This window comes from Dromiciops gliroides, chromosome 1 (genome assembly GCF_019393635.1).
Source record: "Dromiciops gliroides isolate mDroGli1 chromosome 1, mDroGli1.pri, whole genome shotgun sequence".
Classification (NCBI taxonomy): domain Eukaryota; kingdom Metazoa; phylum Chordata; class Mammalia; order Microbiotheria; family Microbiotheriidae; genus Dromiciops; species Dromiciops gliroides.
The window spans coordinates 283752016-283766725 of NC_057861.1; positions in this window are offsets into that span (position 1 = coordinate 283752016).

The window sequence follows — 14710 nt, forward strand, 5'->3', positions numbered from 1 at the left end:
TTGTGAAAGAAGAATCAGAACAAAAGGGAAAAAACACAAGAAAGAAAAAAAAAAGCAAAAATATTATGTTTCAATATTCATTCAGACCCCATAGTTCTTTTTCTCAAAGTGGACAACAGTTTCCATCATGAGTCTTTTGGAATTCCCTTGGATCATTGTATTGCTGAGAAGAGCTAAGTCCATCATAGTGGATCATAGCACAATGATGCTGTTATTATGTACAATATTCTCCTGGTTCTGCTCATTTCACTCAGTATCAGTTCATGTAAATTTTTCCAGATTTTTCTGAAATATACCTGCACATCATTTCGATTAGCACAATAATATTCTATTACATTCATATCCCACCACTTGTTCAGCCATTCCCTAACTGATAGACATTCCCTCCATTTCCATTTCTTTGTTATCAAAAAAAGAGCTGCTATAAATATTTTTGTACATGTGGATCCTTTTCCTTTTTTATGATTTCTTTGATATATAGACCTAGTAGTGGCATTGCTGGATTAAAGGATATGCACAGCGTTATAGTCCTTTGGACGTAGTTCCAAATTGCTTTCCAAAATGTTTGGATCAGTTCACAACTCCACCCACAATGCATCAGTGTCCCAATTTTCCCACACCTTCACCAACATTTATAATTTTCCATTTTTGTCATATTAGCCAATCTGATAGGTGTGAGGTGGTACCTCAAAGTTGTTTTAATTTGCATTTCTCTAATCAATAGTGATTTAGAGCATTCTTTCATATAACTATGGATAGCTTTAATTTCTTCATCTGAAATCTGCCTCTTCATATTCTTTGACCATTTTTCAATTGGGAAATAACTTGTATTCTTTTTTCTTTTTTTGTGTGTGAGGCAATTGGGGTTAAGTGACTTGCCTAGGGTCATACAGCTAGTAATCTGAGGCCAGATTTGAACTCAGGTTCTCCTGAATCCAGGGCCGGTGCTCTATCCACTGAGCCATCTAGCTGTCCCCCATAACTTGTATTCTTATAAATGTGACTTAATTCTCTATACATTTGAGATATGAGGCCTTTATCAGAACCATTGACTATAAAAATGTTTCCTAGCTTTCTGCTTTCCTTCTAATCTAGGTTGCATTGAATTTGTTTGTGCAAAAACTTCTTAATTTAATGCAAGCAAAATTATCCCTTTTGCATTTCATAATGTTATCTATCTCTTCTTTGGTAATAAATTCTTCCCTTCTCCATAGATCTTATAGGTAAACTATTCCTTGCTCTCTCAATTTGCTTATGGTATCGCCCATTATGTTTAAATCATGTACCCATTTTGACCTTATCTTGGTATATGGTATGAGATGTTGGTCTATGCATAGTTTCATTCCGTACTATTTTCCAATTTTTCCAGCAGTTTTTGTCAAATAGTGAGTTCTTATCCCAGAAGCTGTAGTCTTTGGGTTTATCAAATAGGAGATTTGATAGTATGCCCATTTACTACTGTCTTGTATACCTAACCTATTCCACTGATCTACCATGCTATTTCTTAGCCAGTACCAGGTAGTTTTAATTATTGCTGCTTTTTATATAGTTTTAGATCTGTTATGGCTAGGCTACCTTCTTTATGCAGATTAAAATTTAAAATATGTCATGTGTTTTTCATTTTTCTGGCTAACCAGTTGTCAAATATTTAACCGTATGCTGCTTCCCTTTCCTAAAAAAAAATATATATATAGGGGCTGGGAAAATGCAAATCTTAGTTAAGACATTTCTCCAGCCTTAATAGATCTTACAGAGAAAACAGCATACTGCACACAGCAAAATACATTCAATATGAAGTATCAATCAAATTAGATAATGGAAAAATTTCTTCCAACTGGGGAAGTTCATGGAAGTATTCATAAGATATGGCATTTGAACTGGGTCTTAAAGGATGGGTAAGATGATGCTGGGGAATATATAAGGAAAGACAAACAGAAGAGAATAGGGGATGTGTTTAGGGCCAACAAGTCATCAAGTTTGGGTGGATTATTTCTCTCCCATTACCCAACTTTTTTTTTTTTTTTTTTTTTTTTTTGCAGGGCAATGAGAGTTAAGTGACTTGCCCAGGGTCACACAGCTAGTTAAGTGTCGTGTCTCAAGCCGGATTCAGGTTCTCCTGAATCCAGGGCCGGTGCTTTATCCACTGCACCACCTAGCTGCCCCGCATTATCCAACTTTTAACAAAATTTTATTAAGTACCTGCTATGTTCTAGGATAAGATACAAATACTTCTATTATGTTGACATATTTTATATAGGGAGGACTAGAGTCCTAATCCCATCTCCAACACGTCAAGCACTTAACTTTGTTGAGTTACAGTTTCCTCATTTGAAAAAATGGGTATCATAACACTTATACTATCTGTATCACAGGGTTATTGGTAACAAAGAGATTTGGAAACTGATTAAATGGTACTTAACTGTGAGCTGTTGTGGTCAGATAGTTTCTTGAGGGGATAGGAGCTAATCAAGCAGGAAGAAAACCTTTACATGTAAGGCATTGACAAGGAACACTTGGTATAAGAAGGAGGGTAGGGGGCAATGCTAAAGACAGGCTATGTCTACCTCATAATTTTACAGAATGCCCTTCCTACATAGATATTACAACATAATAAAGGCTTAAAACTCAAGTAGGATATGGGAACTTGGTGAAATAGATTCACTTCATTAATATTCCCTAGGTAGATTTTCAGCTCAATAATTTATTTCTGAGACAAATTGCAGGACTACTGTAGTTTATCATGAAGTAGTTTTATATCATGATCCTCCCTATGTCCAGAAGAGTTTAGGCAGAAGCAGAACTATAACTGGGGTAAGGCAATTTGGCCTTTGTCCCAGGTCCTGGAAAATTTAAAGTTACTACTGACTTATTCTTGTAAATAGATAAAGATTTTTATTGTTTGCCAGGTACTGTGTTAATCATGAGGGATATGATTAAAAGCAAACAAGACAATTTCTGCCCTGGATAAGCATATGTATATTCTAATGGGGGAAGCAAACATAACCAATACAGGAAAGTTGGGAATTAGGAGAGTGAAGTGGAGATATGTGCAAAGTGGAAGGATGTGGAGATGGTCAGAAAAATGACATCGAGGGATGGGCAAGAAACTCTGGCCAAGAAAAAGTGAAACTTCATCTATCAGAGCCAAGCAAGTCAGAAGTTGAGTGTAAGTTTCTTGCCGAAGAGGTACAAAGATAACAAAAAGGGTGGAGGTATCATTGTGTGAAGATGGCAAGTTATGTAGAGGCCTGCTAATTGTATTCCATCAGAAAGAAAGAAAGAACTCAACTTAGCACCTGGTTAGCAAAAATTTGGGTTTTGTTTTTTTTTTTGAACTGGACCTGTCATTTGATTGGTGTTGGAAGACCCCAGTATGGAAAATCCCTCTACCACTTCAGGATATCAGCAATTGTTCTACAGTCTATAGTCTTAGAGAGTTGGCTGGAAGGCTGTGACTTACTCAGGGTAATACCATTAGTATTATCAGAGTTGGGACTTAAACACTTCTTCCTGACTCTGAAGCTAGTTCTCCATCCACTAGGCCATATTTCCTATTTCATCAAGAGAAGAAATGTACTCCATGCAATGGTTCTACCCTCAGGGTTCCCCCTATACCTGTAATCCCCTCCTTCCTCATCTCCACTTTCTGATTTTCTGCAAGTCTCAGCTAAAATTCTATCTTCTTCAAACTTTGTCTGATCCTCCTTAAAGCTTTTTTCTTTCCCCTGAGATTATCTACAATATGTCCTGTATGTTCCTTGTTGTACCTAACAGTCCCTATGTTATCTCCCCCACTCGACTGGGGGAGCCTCCTGAGGACAAGATCTGTTTTTACCTTTCTTTGTATCCCCAGTGCATAGAACAGTTATTTAATAAATACTTCCTGACTCTGATTCCATTTGACCTCTGAATCATCTCTCTATTATGTTCATGGGGGTCAATGAACGCACTAAGACTTCTCTCTCACTTCTCCACCCACCTCACCCCAGGCACATTGGTTTCCTAGAGTCTCCTACTCAGTAGAGCCTTTATCCTGAAGGACAAAGTCTTCCCCCTAAGGAGTCCCATTCCAAATTTGTCTTTGAAATTTATCTACAATAGACTTAATTTTGCCAGCCCTGGATACAACTCACAGTGCTTGACCTGGGCACCAGAATTTCTAGCTTTGAATAGAGGGGCTTTAGATAAATCAAACAATTTCCTTGTTTTACAGATAAAGAAACTGAAGTCTAAGATGATTAAGGTTCTTTGTCAAAGTCTTACAACGAGTTAGTGACAGAATCAGGGCTAGAGGGTCAGTTAGGTGGTGCGGTGGATAAAGTACCAGCCCTAGATTCAGGAGGACCTGAGTTCAGATCTGGCCTCAGACACTTGACACTTACTAGCTGTGTGACCCTGGGCAAGTCATTTAACCCTCATTGTCCTGAAAAAAAAAGTACCAGGACTAGAACTCAACTTCCTGGAATGCAGTTCAGTGTTCTTTTGAATCTGCTACCTATTATGCCTTCAACAAAGGAATAAAGCCAGTAGTTAATATCTATCTTCTTACTGAAGCTAATGTTAAAGTCTGAGATTGAATGGATGGATGGATGGATGAATGAATGAATGAATGCAAACACATTTATTAAGTACCTATTAGATGCTTTGGAGTGTGCAGGGTATTGAGGACCTCTGATGTGAGGACTTACCAAGCCCTATTCTTGGCTGCTTATCTATCTTTGTTGTATATATAGTATGCAATTCTTACCTGTGGCCCAAGAAGTTATAGCATGCACAGTGACCTGGTAAACTATCTTGGCAAATGGGATAAACCAGGTTGAGGGCAATCAACAGACCCAAAGCTTGTAACTGAATAGGGGGATTTCTACCCCAAGCATGTGAAGACTTGCCCTGGAAGAATGGGTAGATGAGAACAATTTTGTTCCAACAGCCGTGAAGGTGGCTGAAGCAGGTGACTCTGGAAGAGTAAGGCTGACACCTTTATGCCTGTCTGCCTCACTTAAATCCAATTCATGCACAACTCAAGACATCATCCATGATACCATTGGTCCTCTCTGAAAATGAAGGTCAAACCACAACCATATGCTCAGTACTCTTCTAATTTTAGGATATAAGAAGCTACAGTCCCTGCCCTGAAGGACTTTATACCCATACACAAAGGGTAATAATGGTGAAGAAGGAGCACTTTGGTTGGGAATATTTATAGGGATGGTGAGGGATAGATTTGTATATCCTTTCTAGGAACAAGGACAGACTTGTTTTGATCATGGTTCCAGTTACAGATTTGTTAGCTCTGTAGTCAGTTGAGGGTGTCAAGTAGATAAACAAGGTGCTGGAGTGAATTCAAGCATGGTTGGGATCTGTCTGCAATAGAGAGCTAAATGAGACAGTCACAAATTAGGACAGTGATGCCTCAGAGAGAAAAAAGTTTGTCAGAATGCCATAGTTGGATCCCAACTTATGGGTTTTTGAAAAGAAAGGTCAGACATATGACTTAGTAATAGAGATCTAATTCAGTGTTCTCAAAAGATGTGCTTAGAACTCACAGCTAACTTTGCTGTGAATTCTTTTTATTTATTTTTATTTTTTATTAATAAAGTATTTTATTTTTTTCCCGTTACATGTAAAGATAGTTCTCAACTTTTGTGTATACAAACTTTCCAATTTCAGATTTTTCTCCCTCCCCCCCTCCCCTAGACAGCAGGTAATCTGATATAGGTTTTTTATATATATATACACATAATAACATTAAACATATTTCTGCATTAGTCATGTTATAAGAGAAAAATCAGAGCAATGATGAAAAACCTCAAAATAGAAAAACAACAGCACTAAAAACGAAAGAAATAGTATGGTTCATTCAGTATCTATACTCCACAGTTCTTTTGTTGTTTTTTTTTCCTGGATTTGGAGATCCTCTTCTACGATGAGTTCCCTGGAACTCTTCTGTTGCTGTGAATTCTATAGACTTGCAATCTCACACACAATAACCAGGTCTCCTGATTAGTGTGTCAAGATTTCTCAGAACAAAGAATAATAACATACCTTAAAGGAAAAAAAAATTGGAAAACCACCAGAAGTCCAGCCCTGGCTCTTAGGTAGATGAATATGTCTCTGGATGCAGAGAACATTCTTCCTATTCTGGATAGCAAAGCCAGAAGCAAATGTCTCATGGATTATTAGAGCTAGTTTTGTATAACTAATGTTACATGGAGATATTTCCCCTTGGGTTGTTAAATTAATTTCCTACTACTTCTAGAAGAGAGCATCTTAACTTTTTTTGGTTTGTTTATTCTTTATGGATCCCTTTGGTAATCTGGTGAAGCCTATGGACCCCTTTTTGGAATAAGGTTTTTAAATCCATAAAAATGAAATATACAGTATTACAAAGAAAACTAGTTATGCCGAAATTCCAGTATCTCTCTATCTTTCTATCATCATCATCTATCATCTATTTTAAAGTTCACAGAATTCAGGTTAAGAGACCCTGCTCTAATAAAAAAAAAAAGAAAGAAAAGAAAGAAAGAAAGAAAGAAGAAACCCTACTTGATTCAAATACAAGGTTGTCATTGAAAACCCTTCACAACCTGGCCTACCTTTTCAGGCTGATTGCACATTGCTCTGCTTCATGTACTTTACATTCCAGTCTACTCTTCTCCATCCATGATACTCCATCTCCTGTCTCTGTGTACAAATGTACAGATTGTCCCCTGTGCCTGGAGTGTGCTCCCTGATCACTTTTTCCTCTGTGAATCCCCACTTTCTTTGATACTTGGCTCAAATGCTACCTCCTACATGAGGTCTTTTCTTATTCCTGTCCACAAAAGGTTTTTTTTGGTATGGTGTGTGTGTGTGTGTGTGTGTGTGTAGAATATGTGCAGTAGATGTTGCCTCCCCTATTATAATGTAAGGTCCTTGAGGGGAGGGTCTGCTTCATTTAAGGTGCTGTCCCCCCTCTACCACCACCCCTATCACTAGCACAATTCCTTCCATACAGTGAGTACTTAATTGATGCTAAATGATTGACTCAACTGTAATAGTGTTGAAAAAGGAGCACTTAGGTCAGGAATATTACAGGGATAGTGAGGGGTAGATTTACACACCCTTTGCAGGAACATGGGCAGAGTTGATTCAATCATGATTCCAGGAGGTGCGAGTTATGTACTACTAATTGTCCCAGAGGCAAATATGTATTTCAAAGAACAATGTAATCTCAGAATCATGAGGGACTCCAAAGATCATGTAATTTCTACTTCAAGCAATACTTGGTTAAGAATACTACCCACAATATACCCAGCAAGTAGAATAGAAGCTCTCTGGTAGCTGGAACTAACTGCTTTTCATTTTTGCCTTTTCAGTCCTAGTGCCTTGTCTATAGTAGGCATTTAATAAATGTTTGTTTTTATGTTGAATTGGTCAATCCAGACTTTGTTTGATGAACTCATGTGAGAGAGTACCCACAAGCTACTCAGATAGGCTGGTTTACTTTGGAACCATAGATTTCTTACGAAGTTTCCCCCTAAGCCTAGGTAAGCCTGAATTTGCCTCCTTACAACTTCCCCTCTTTGCTTTTAGGCCTGTGCTCTAGATTTAAGCAGAAGAAATGTAATCTCTCTTCCACATGACAACCCTTTTTTTTTTTTTTTTTGGTGAGGCAATTGGCGTTAAGTGACTTGCCCAGGGTCACACAGCTAGTAAGTGTTAAGTGTCTGAGGCCGGATTTGAACTCAGGTCCTCCTGAATCCAGGGTCGGTGCGCTATCCACTGCACTACCTAGCTGCCCCAACCCTTTCTAATATTTGAAGATATGGGTCACATTTCACCAAAGTGTTCTCATTTTCAGACTAAACGTTTCCAGTTCTAAAATATTGTACAAAAAGCAGAAGATTTCAAGTTCTGGGTTCAAGCTCTGGGCTGCCACTTACTCCCTGTGTGTCCTTGAGCAGGTATCTTAACTTCTCTGGACCTCAATTCCTCAACTATAAAGTGAGGTTGTTGTTTGGTAATTCAGTCAAGTCTGACTTTCCATAACCCTGTGAACCTTACTGTCCATGGGATTTTTTTTTTTTTTTTGATCAGGAATACTAGAATAATTTACCATTTCCTTTTCCAGTAGATTAAAGGAAACAGAGGTTAAGTGACTTGCTTATGATCACACAGCTAGCAAGTGTCTAAGGCTGGATTTGGTTTTTTTTGTTTTTTTTGTGTTTTTTTTTTAGTGAGGCAATTTGGGTTAAGTGACTTGCCTAGGGTCACACAGCTAGTAAGTGTTAAGTGTCTGAGGCCGGATTTGAACTCAGGTACTCCTGACTCCAGGGCTGGTGCTCTATCTACTGCTCCATCTAGCTGCCCCTAAGGCTGGATTTGAACAAAGGTCTTTATGACCCCAGGCCTTAAGCTCTATCTACTGAGCCATATAGTAGGTTATCTAGAACAAAAGTGCCAAAGACACTGCCTGAATCAGATTAAAATGTAATTGAGAAATATTTAACAAAATGTATATAAATACAATGGAACATAGATCATGCTAATATGTGGTTTCCTAAGTCAATATTCAGTACTATTTAGTGGTTCTGTTTCTATTTGAATTTGATACCATTGATCTGCTCTTGTTTTAGTGATGTCTGACTTTGTTTTTTTGTTTTGCAGGGCAATGGGGGTTAAATGACTTGTCCAGGGTCACACAGCTAGTAAGTGTCAAGTGTCCCAGGCCGAATTTGAACTCAGGTCCTCCTGAATCCAGGGCTGGTGCTCTATCCACTGCGCCACCTAGCTGTCCCCGACGTCTGACTCTTTGTGAACCCATTGATCTAGACGACCTCTAAGCTTCTTTATAACTCTAACTCCATGATTCTATGAACTTTAACTAATCCTCATATGGCCTGAGCTCAAGGTCATTCGACAAGTTGAATGTCCTCCTCTTGAGACATTCTGACTTATTGGTGTCTTTCCTAAAATATGGTTCCCGGAGCTTAGTGTAATACTTCACATGTGGTCTGATAAGAACGTAGTATAACCAAGAGAGCATTACTATTTGTTGCATGCACATATCTGTGCTTAGCTATTTTCAAGAACTTCCTATTAGTTTGGTTGACATTTTCTGCCCCTCTAGATCTGTACATGCCTTGAATTCAGATTACATCTCTATTTCCTCTGATACCTCCCCCCCCCCAAGTAAACACAAGTAAACAGACTAATGCCAGGCACAGAGAGAGATTCTCAAGAAATATTTGGTGCTATAAAGACCATACCAAAACAGTGCACCAGCCATCTGCCTAAATGTCTGAGACACTCTACTTATCATCTGATTCTGTAACATAATAAAGAAACCACACACATTACTCTTTGTAAAACATTACATCTATGTCATTATAGACCAGAGTTGGTAAGAAGTAGGCTGTAAGAAATGGCATAACATATCTGAGAATGTATCGATCACATTTGAAAATCACATAAGAAATACTCCAAGGGCCATCAGTGCTACTTTATTTTTTAATGACATTTCTTCAGAAAGTACGAATATTTCTAGTAAGAGTTAATGCCAGATAAACATTGAGTCATGGAAATTAGAGATGCAAAATACCTCTTAAACCATCTTGTCCATCTCATTGCCAAAGCAAGATTGCTCCCTGTGGTACATTAAGTGCCTGGTCCAGTCTAATTTTAAATGATGAAAAGGAATGGGCTTTGAGCACCTTCCCCCTCCAGGAGACTCCTCTCCATTTCAATGCAACTAATAGACTGTTAGGAGATTTATTCTGATAGCATGAAGTTTCATTCCAATATTATTGTCTCATCGACTCATAGAACGTCAGCCCTCAAAGGGACCTCAGAGATCCTGTAGCCCACACCCATCATTTGATGGATGAGAAAAACTATGGCCCAGAGTCAGAAATCTACTTGCCCAAGTTCTGCTAGTAGCAGAGCTGGGGCTGGAAACCAGGTGTCCTGACTCCCAGGTCTGAAATCTTTGCTGCTTTTCCCTTGCTTATTTTTTCCTAGTGCTCTTGCTCTCATTTTCTTGCTCTTTCTCACTTTCTCTTGCTCTCTCGCTCTGTCTGTCTGTCTGTCTGTCTCTGTCTGCATGTATGTATCTCCCCTAAGAAGGCAGTGCTTGTTTCTGAGCATTTTATTTCCCTAGGGAAATGTTTTCTTTAATACATACAACACTAACTCTTTTTGCAGAAAAAAAGGTAAATTTTCTCTTATCTGATTTCCCCTTGTTTCCTCATAAGAAAAAAATTTCAGGAAAAACAACAACCCAGTGTTCAGGAATCATAAAGGCAGTATACACTAAGCTGCCATAATTTGATTCCCTTGTTTCTCAGCCCCATTGAGGGAAGGAAACTAGGGCAAGGTAGAAGAAGTGGTCTCAGAGGTTAATTCAGGGACAAATGTGAGTTCTAATGCACTGGTGAAATTTAACCAGCCGGTAGTACAAAATCTTTATCTTCCAGCTCTCTCTAGATCCTTCTTCCCTCTTGCCTATCCCTTTCCCCCTCCCTGCCTTGCTCAGGTCAGCCACTCCAAGGAGCAATTTATAAACTTACAGCTCATATTGTGGTTGCAGTTCCAGAATTGACATGAAATTAAATCAGTCTTGAGTGCAGTAGGATACAAAAGCTACCTTCCTAGTTTACTGAGCCCTTCACGACTCCTAATAAATCTTGCAAAGGTAGCATTCCACCATTGGCTGTATAACTTTCTTCCCTCACAAAAGGACCTTGAAATGGAAACAGAAGGGTGTTCTTTGAAGTCATATTTCATACTGGAGAGAGAAAGACACACACGGAAGCAACTTTCTTAAGTGCCTCCTCAAACTCTGAGGGGAGTATGTAGTGGAATAATATTAAATGGCCCTTTTCCCTTAATCCTCAGCATTCCTAATTACTGTGGCCTCATGGCCTCAAAAATCTTGTTGAAAAGTTCCCTTCAGATCCCGAGAGAAAAGCAAATCTTTCTGAAAACTTGCATGAGAGAATGAATACCTATTCTGTAAGGGTGGTTCTCTTACCACTACTGAAATTGAAGTCTATCAAATATCATTGCTATTAATTAAGAGATTAAAATGGAGCATAGAATATGATAGGATGATTTTTCTGATTCATGCTCAACATTCTCCTAGAAAATCTACTTTAATGGCATTTTCTTTTTATTATTATTATTACTGTTTTTGATTGAGTATAAGAGCCCCAAACTCTGCCTTCAATCTTGGGTCAAGGGTGCTCTGTAGTTGTCCTCCAGATGAAGCCCCCACAAGAGGGACATGTGAAGATTCTGTTGTGTTTTATCCTGCCATCAGTGTTATTGGAAAGCTTTTCAGGGCAGCTCAAGTGAGTGAAAATGATTTGCTTGGGATGAATTTAGCCACCAGTGCATTACTTCACGTAATCTAAACAGAGTCTCAGGCACACTTCATCTATCATGCCTTGAAACCGAGAGACTGAGTTAATGCTCCCCGACAAATATTATGTTTCTCAGGCAGCCCTAGTGCTGTCTTCCACATTTCCTGATCTACTCTGATTTGATCTATAAACAGCTTCAGTAAAACAGAGCCTGAAATTTGCTGTTAAAAATATAAGATAAGGCTTCCATAAAGATTCATCAACACCCCAGTGCTTTTTAAGCTCAACCAAGAGCACTCAGGGATCAGAGATTCTTTGTTGATGTAGTTAAGATGAGTCAGTGGATAAATTACTATGATTTATAATAGCTTTTTTAATAGTGGTAAATTCTCTGTCTCACCCCTCCCACCCCCAAAACAAGTGATCACACCTTGGAAAGAAGAAACAGGATATTGGGCATGGCCATAACATGGCCTTGAATCAATGCCCATCTGATATTTCACATGACCATGGTTAGTCAGCTAATTGGCAGCTGTGAAGGTATGTCACTCAGTCACAGCCAACACTGGGGAAAGATAGGCTTATGTAGAGAAATATAGAATGATCAGAAGAAATATCCTTTTAGAAAATCAAGTCAGGAAAATTCCAGTCTGGAGCAGGCAGTCCAGCCCATCTTCTCACTCCCAAGACACAGAAACCAACACCTGCCTCCAGGCTTCACTCTTCACCCCTTGGCTTTATAAAGTCACACCTACCTCATAAAATCTGTTGTCTCTTGACTGGGTATCAGAAGACAGAGGGACTCCCACAGAAGATATGTTTATGTACCACAAGTTGGATCTCTAACAGTCTAAGCACCCACCTCCCTCATAGAACTCTCTCCAACCATTGATTATCTAACTGGACTCTCTCTTCAATTAATAATAAACTTCTACCACTTCAATTCTCTTTTTCTAAATGATTATAATTTCCTGGCTGCTTATATACAAAATCCATTTCTCATCCCCTATTGCACACTCCTTTATTCCTACCAACCCCAAATTGTTGCTGTCCATTCATTCAGTCATGTTGAACTCACCCTGACCTCATGGACCATGGTAGATCCTTCAATCCCAGGCACTTCTATCCTTTACTCTCTCCAAAATTCTGTTTAAGCTCATGTTCATCACTTCCATGATACTATCTATCCATTTCATCTTTTGCCATCCCCTTCTCCTTTTGTTTCCAATATTTCCCAGTATCAGGGTATTTTCCAACGAGTCCTGTCTTCTCTTTATGTGGTGAAAGTTTTTAAGCTTCAGTATTTGTCCTTCCAATAAGAAGTCTGAATTAATTTCTTTAAATATTGATTGATTTGATCTCCTTGCTGTCCAAGGAACTCTCAAAAGTTCTCTCAGGACCACAATTTGAAAAATTCAGTTTTGGGGCACTTGGCTTTTTTTTTTTAATGCAACTTTTACAGCCATATTTTACTATTGGAAAAATCATAGCTTTGACTATACAGATCTTTGTCAGCAAGATCTCTTTAGTATGTGTTGAGATTTTCCATAGCTTTCCTTCTGAGGAGAAATATCCCTCTCCACATCTGCCGACCCCTTACACAGTACCCTTTTAAATTCTTTCTTTATAATTTAAAAAATCCTTTCATCTTAAAAGACCTGACTCTCTCCTGGTCAAACTATATCCCTAGCCATCCTTTACTGTACCAGGGAAGTCAGATTATGTCTTGCTCCAATTGCCACTAAAGACTGTCTCTTTAACACTATCATTCAGCAACCTTTGCTCCACTGAGGTTCATGCTATTAACCAATCCTGATCTTGATGATTATTTTCTATTAGTCCCACAACATATTCTCTTCGCTTCTTCAAAAAGTTAATCCTTTGGCTCAGAGGCCTTCTTTCTACCCTCATACAAAGTATTAATATTAATTCCACTCAAATAACTTAATTTTTCAGTTTCTCCATCTATTCAATTCCTATGAATTAATATTTTTCAATTCCATCTTAGCTACACAAAGAGTTGGATATGCCCTTTATTTTGATGTCACCCACAAGACTCTCACTTCCATGTCCATGAACTTTGAAAATTCCTTTTTCTGATAACAATCTTTTATCATTCCATTTTTGTTGTTGTTGGTGGTGTATTTGTCTTTTGTTTTTTGGGTTTTTTTGCAGGACAATGAGGGATAAGTGACTTGTCCAGGGTCACACACCTAGTATCAAGTGTCTGAGGCCGGATTTCAACTCAGGTCCTCCTGAATCCAGGGCCAGTGCTTTATCCACTGTACCACCTAGCTGTCCCTTATCATTCAATTTTATCCTTTGTTTTAAAACTCCTAACTCTATTCTTCATCTTCACTGTAACCTCCACTCCTTCCATTCTTTAGTTCTTTACCAGACTATCCCCCCTGCACTGTCTTATCTCTTCCATTTCCTGTCTCAACCTCTTGGTGAATCAGTTCAACTCTATATTGTCTGCTACTCTCAAATGTCTTGGCCCATTACTATCATTTCTCTTGCTCGAAAACCCAGACACTGGATTACTTCCATCTCTCCTTCAGTCCTACTTATGTGCTGCTGAATATAGTAAGAAGAATTCATAAAAATTGTTGATTAAGGCCAAAAATAATCTTTTTTCTAGTTTCCACTGGGTCCTCACTCCAGCAAGACAATACATCTACTACTCCCTAATCAATTCTCTAGCCTACTCTCCAAATCTATTTCAAATATTCTCTACTCAGGTCTCCCATGGCACTCAGCCCCTAATTGTCCCAATTGAGGACCTTGCCTCATATTTAACTAAAAAAAAGTTGAAGCTATTTGCCAAGATCTCCTTTTCTCTGATTTTTATTTTGTCATCACTCAGATGTCATCCCACACTATCTCCTCTTTATTTCACTCTTAGATGAAAATGTAGCCATTCTCCTTGTCAAGGTAAACCCCTTGATCCTATTGTTTTTCATCATCTCTACCAGATTGCCCCCACTCTCTCATTAATCTTTAGTTTCTCTCTCTCTTGCTTTCTTTTGCTTTCTCACTCTCTTTCTCTCTACTTCCTTGCTGCCAAGGAACACACCCATGACTACTCATCTCTCTCACTCACTAAAAAACATACATATAAACAAAATAAAACAAACAAATGAAACCCTACTTGATCATGCCATCTTTACTGACTATCATTTAATAACTTGTTTTTCCCTACTTGTTTAAACTCCATGAAAATTCCATCAACGTTAGGTGTCTCTGATTCCTCTTATCTTCTTCAAAATCTCTATAATATGGTTTCTGATCTCATCATTCAACTTGAATCATGCTCTTTAAATTTAGAAATGAATTCTTAATTTCTAGATATAATGGCTTCTTTT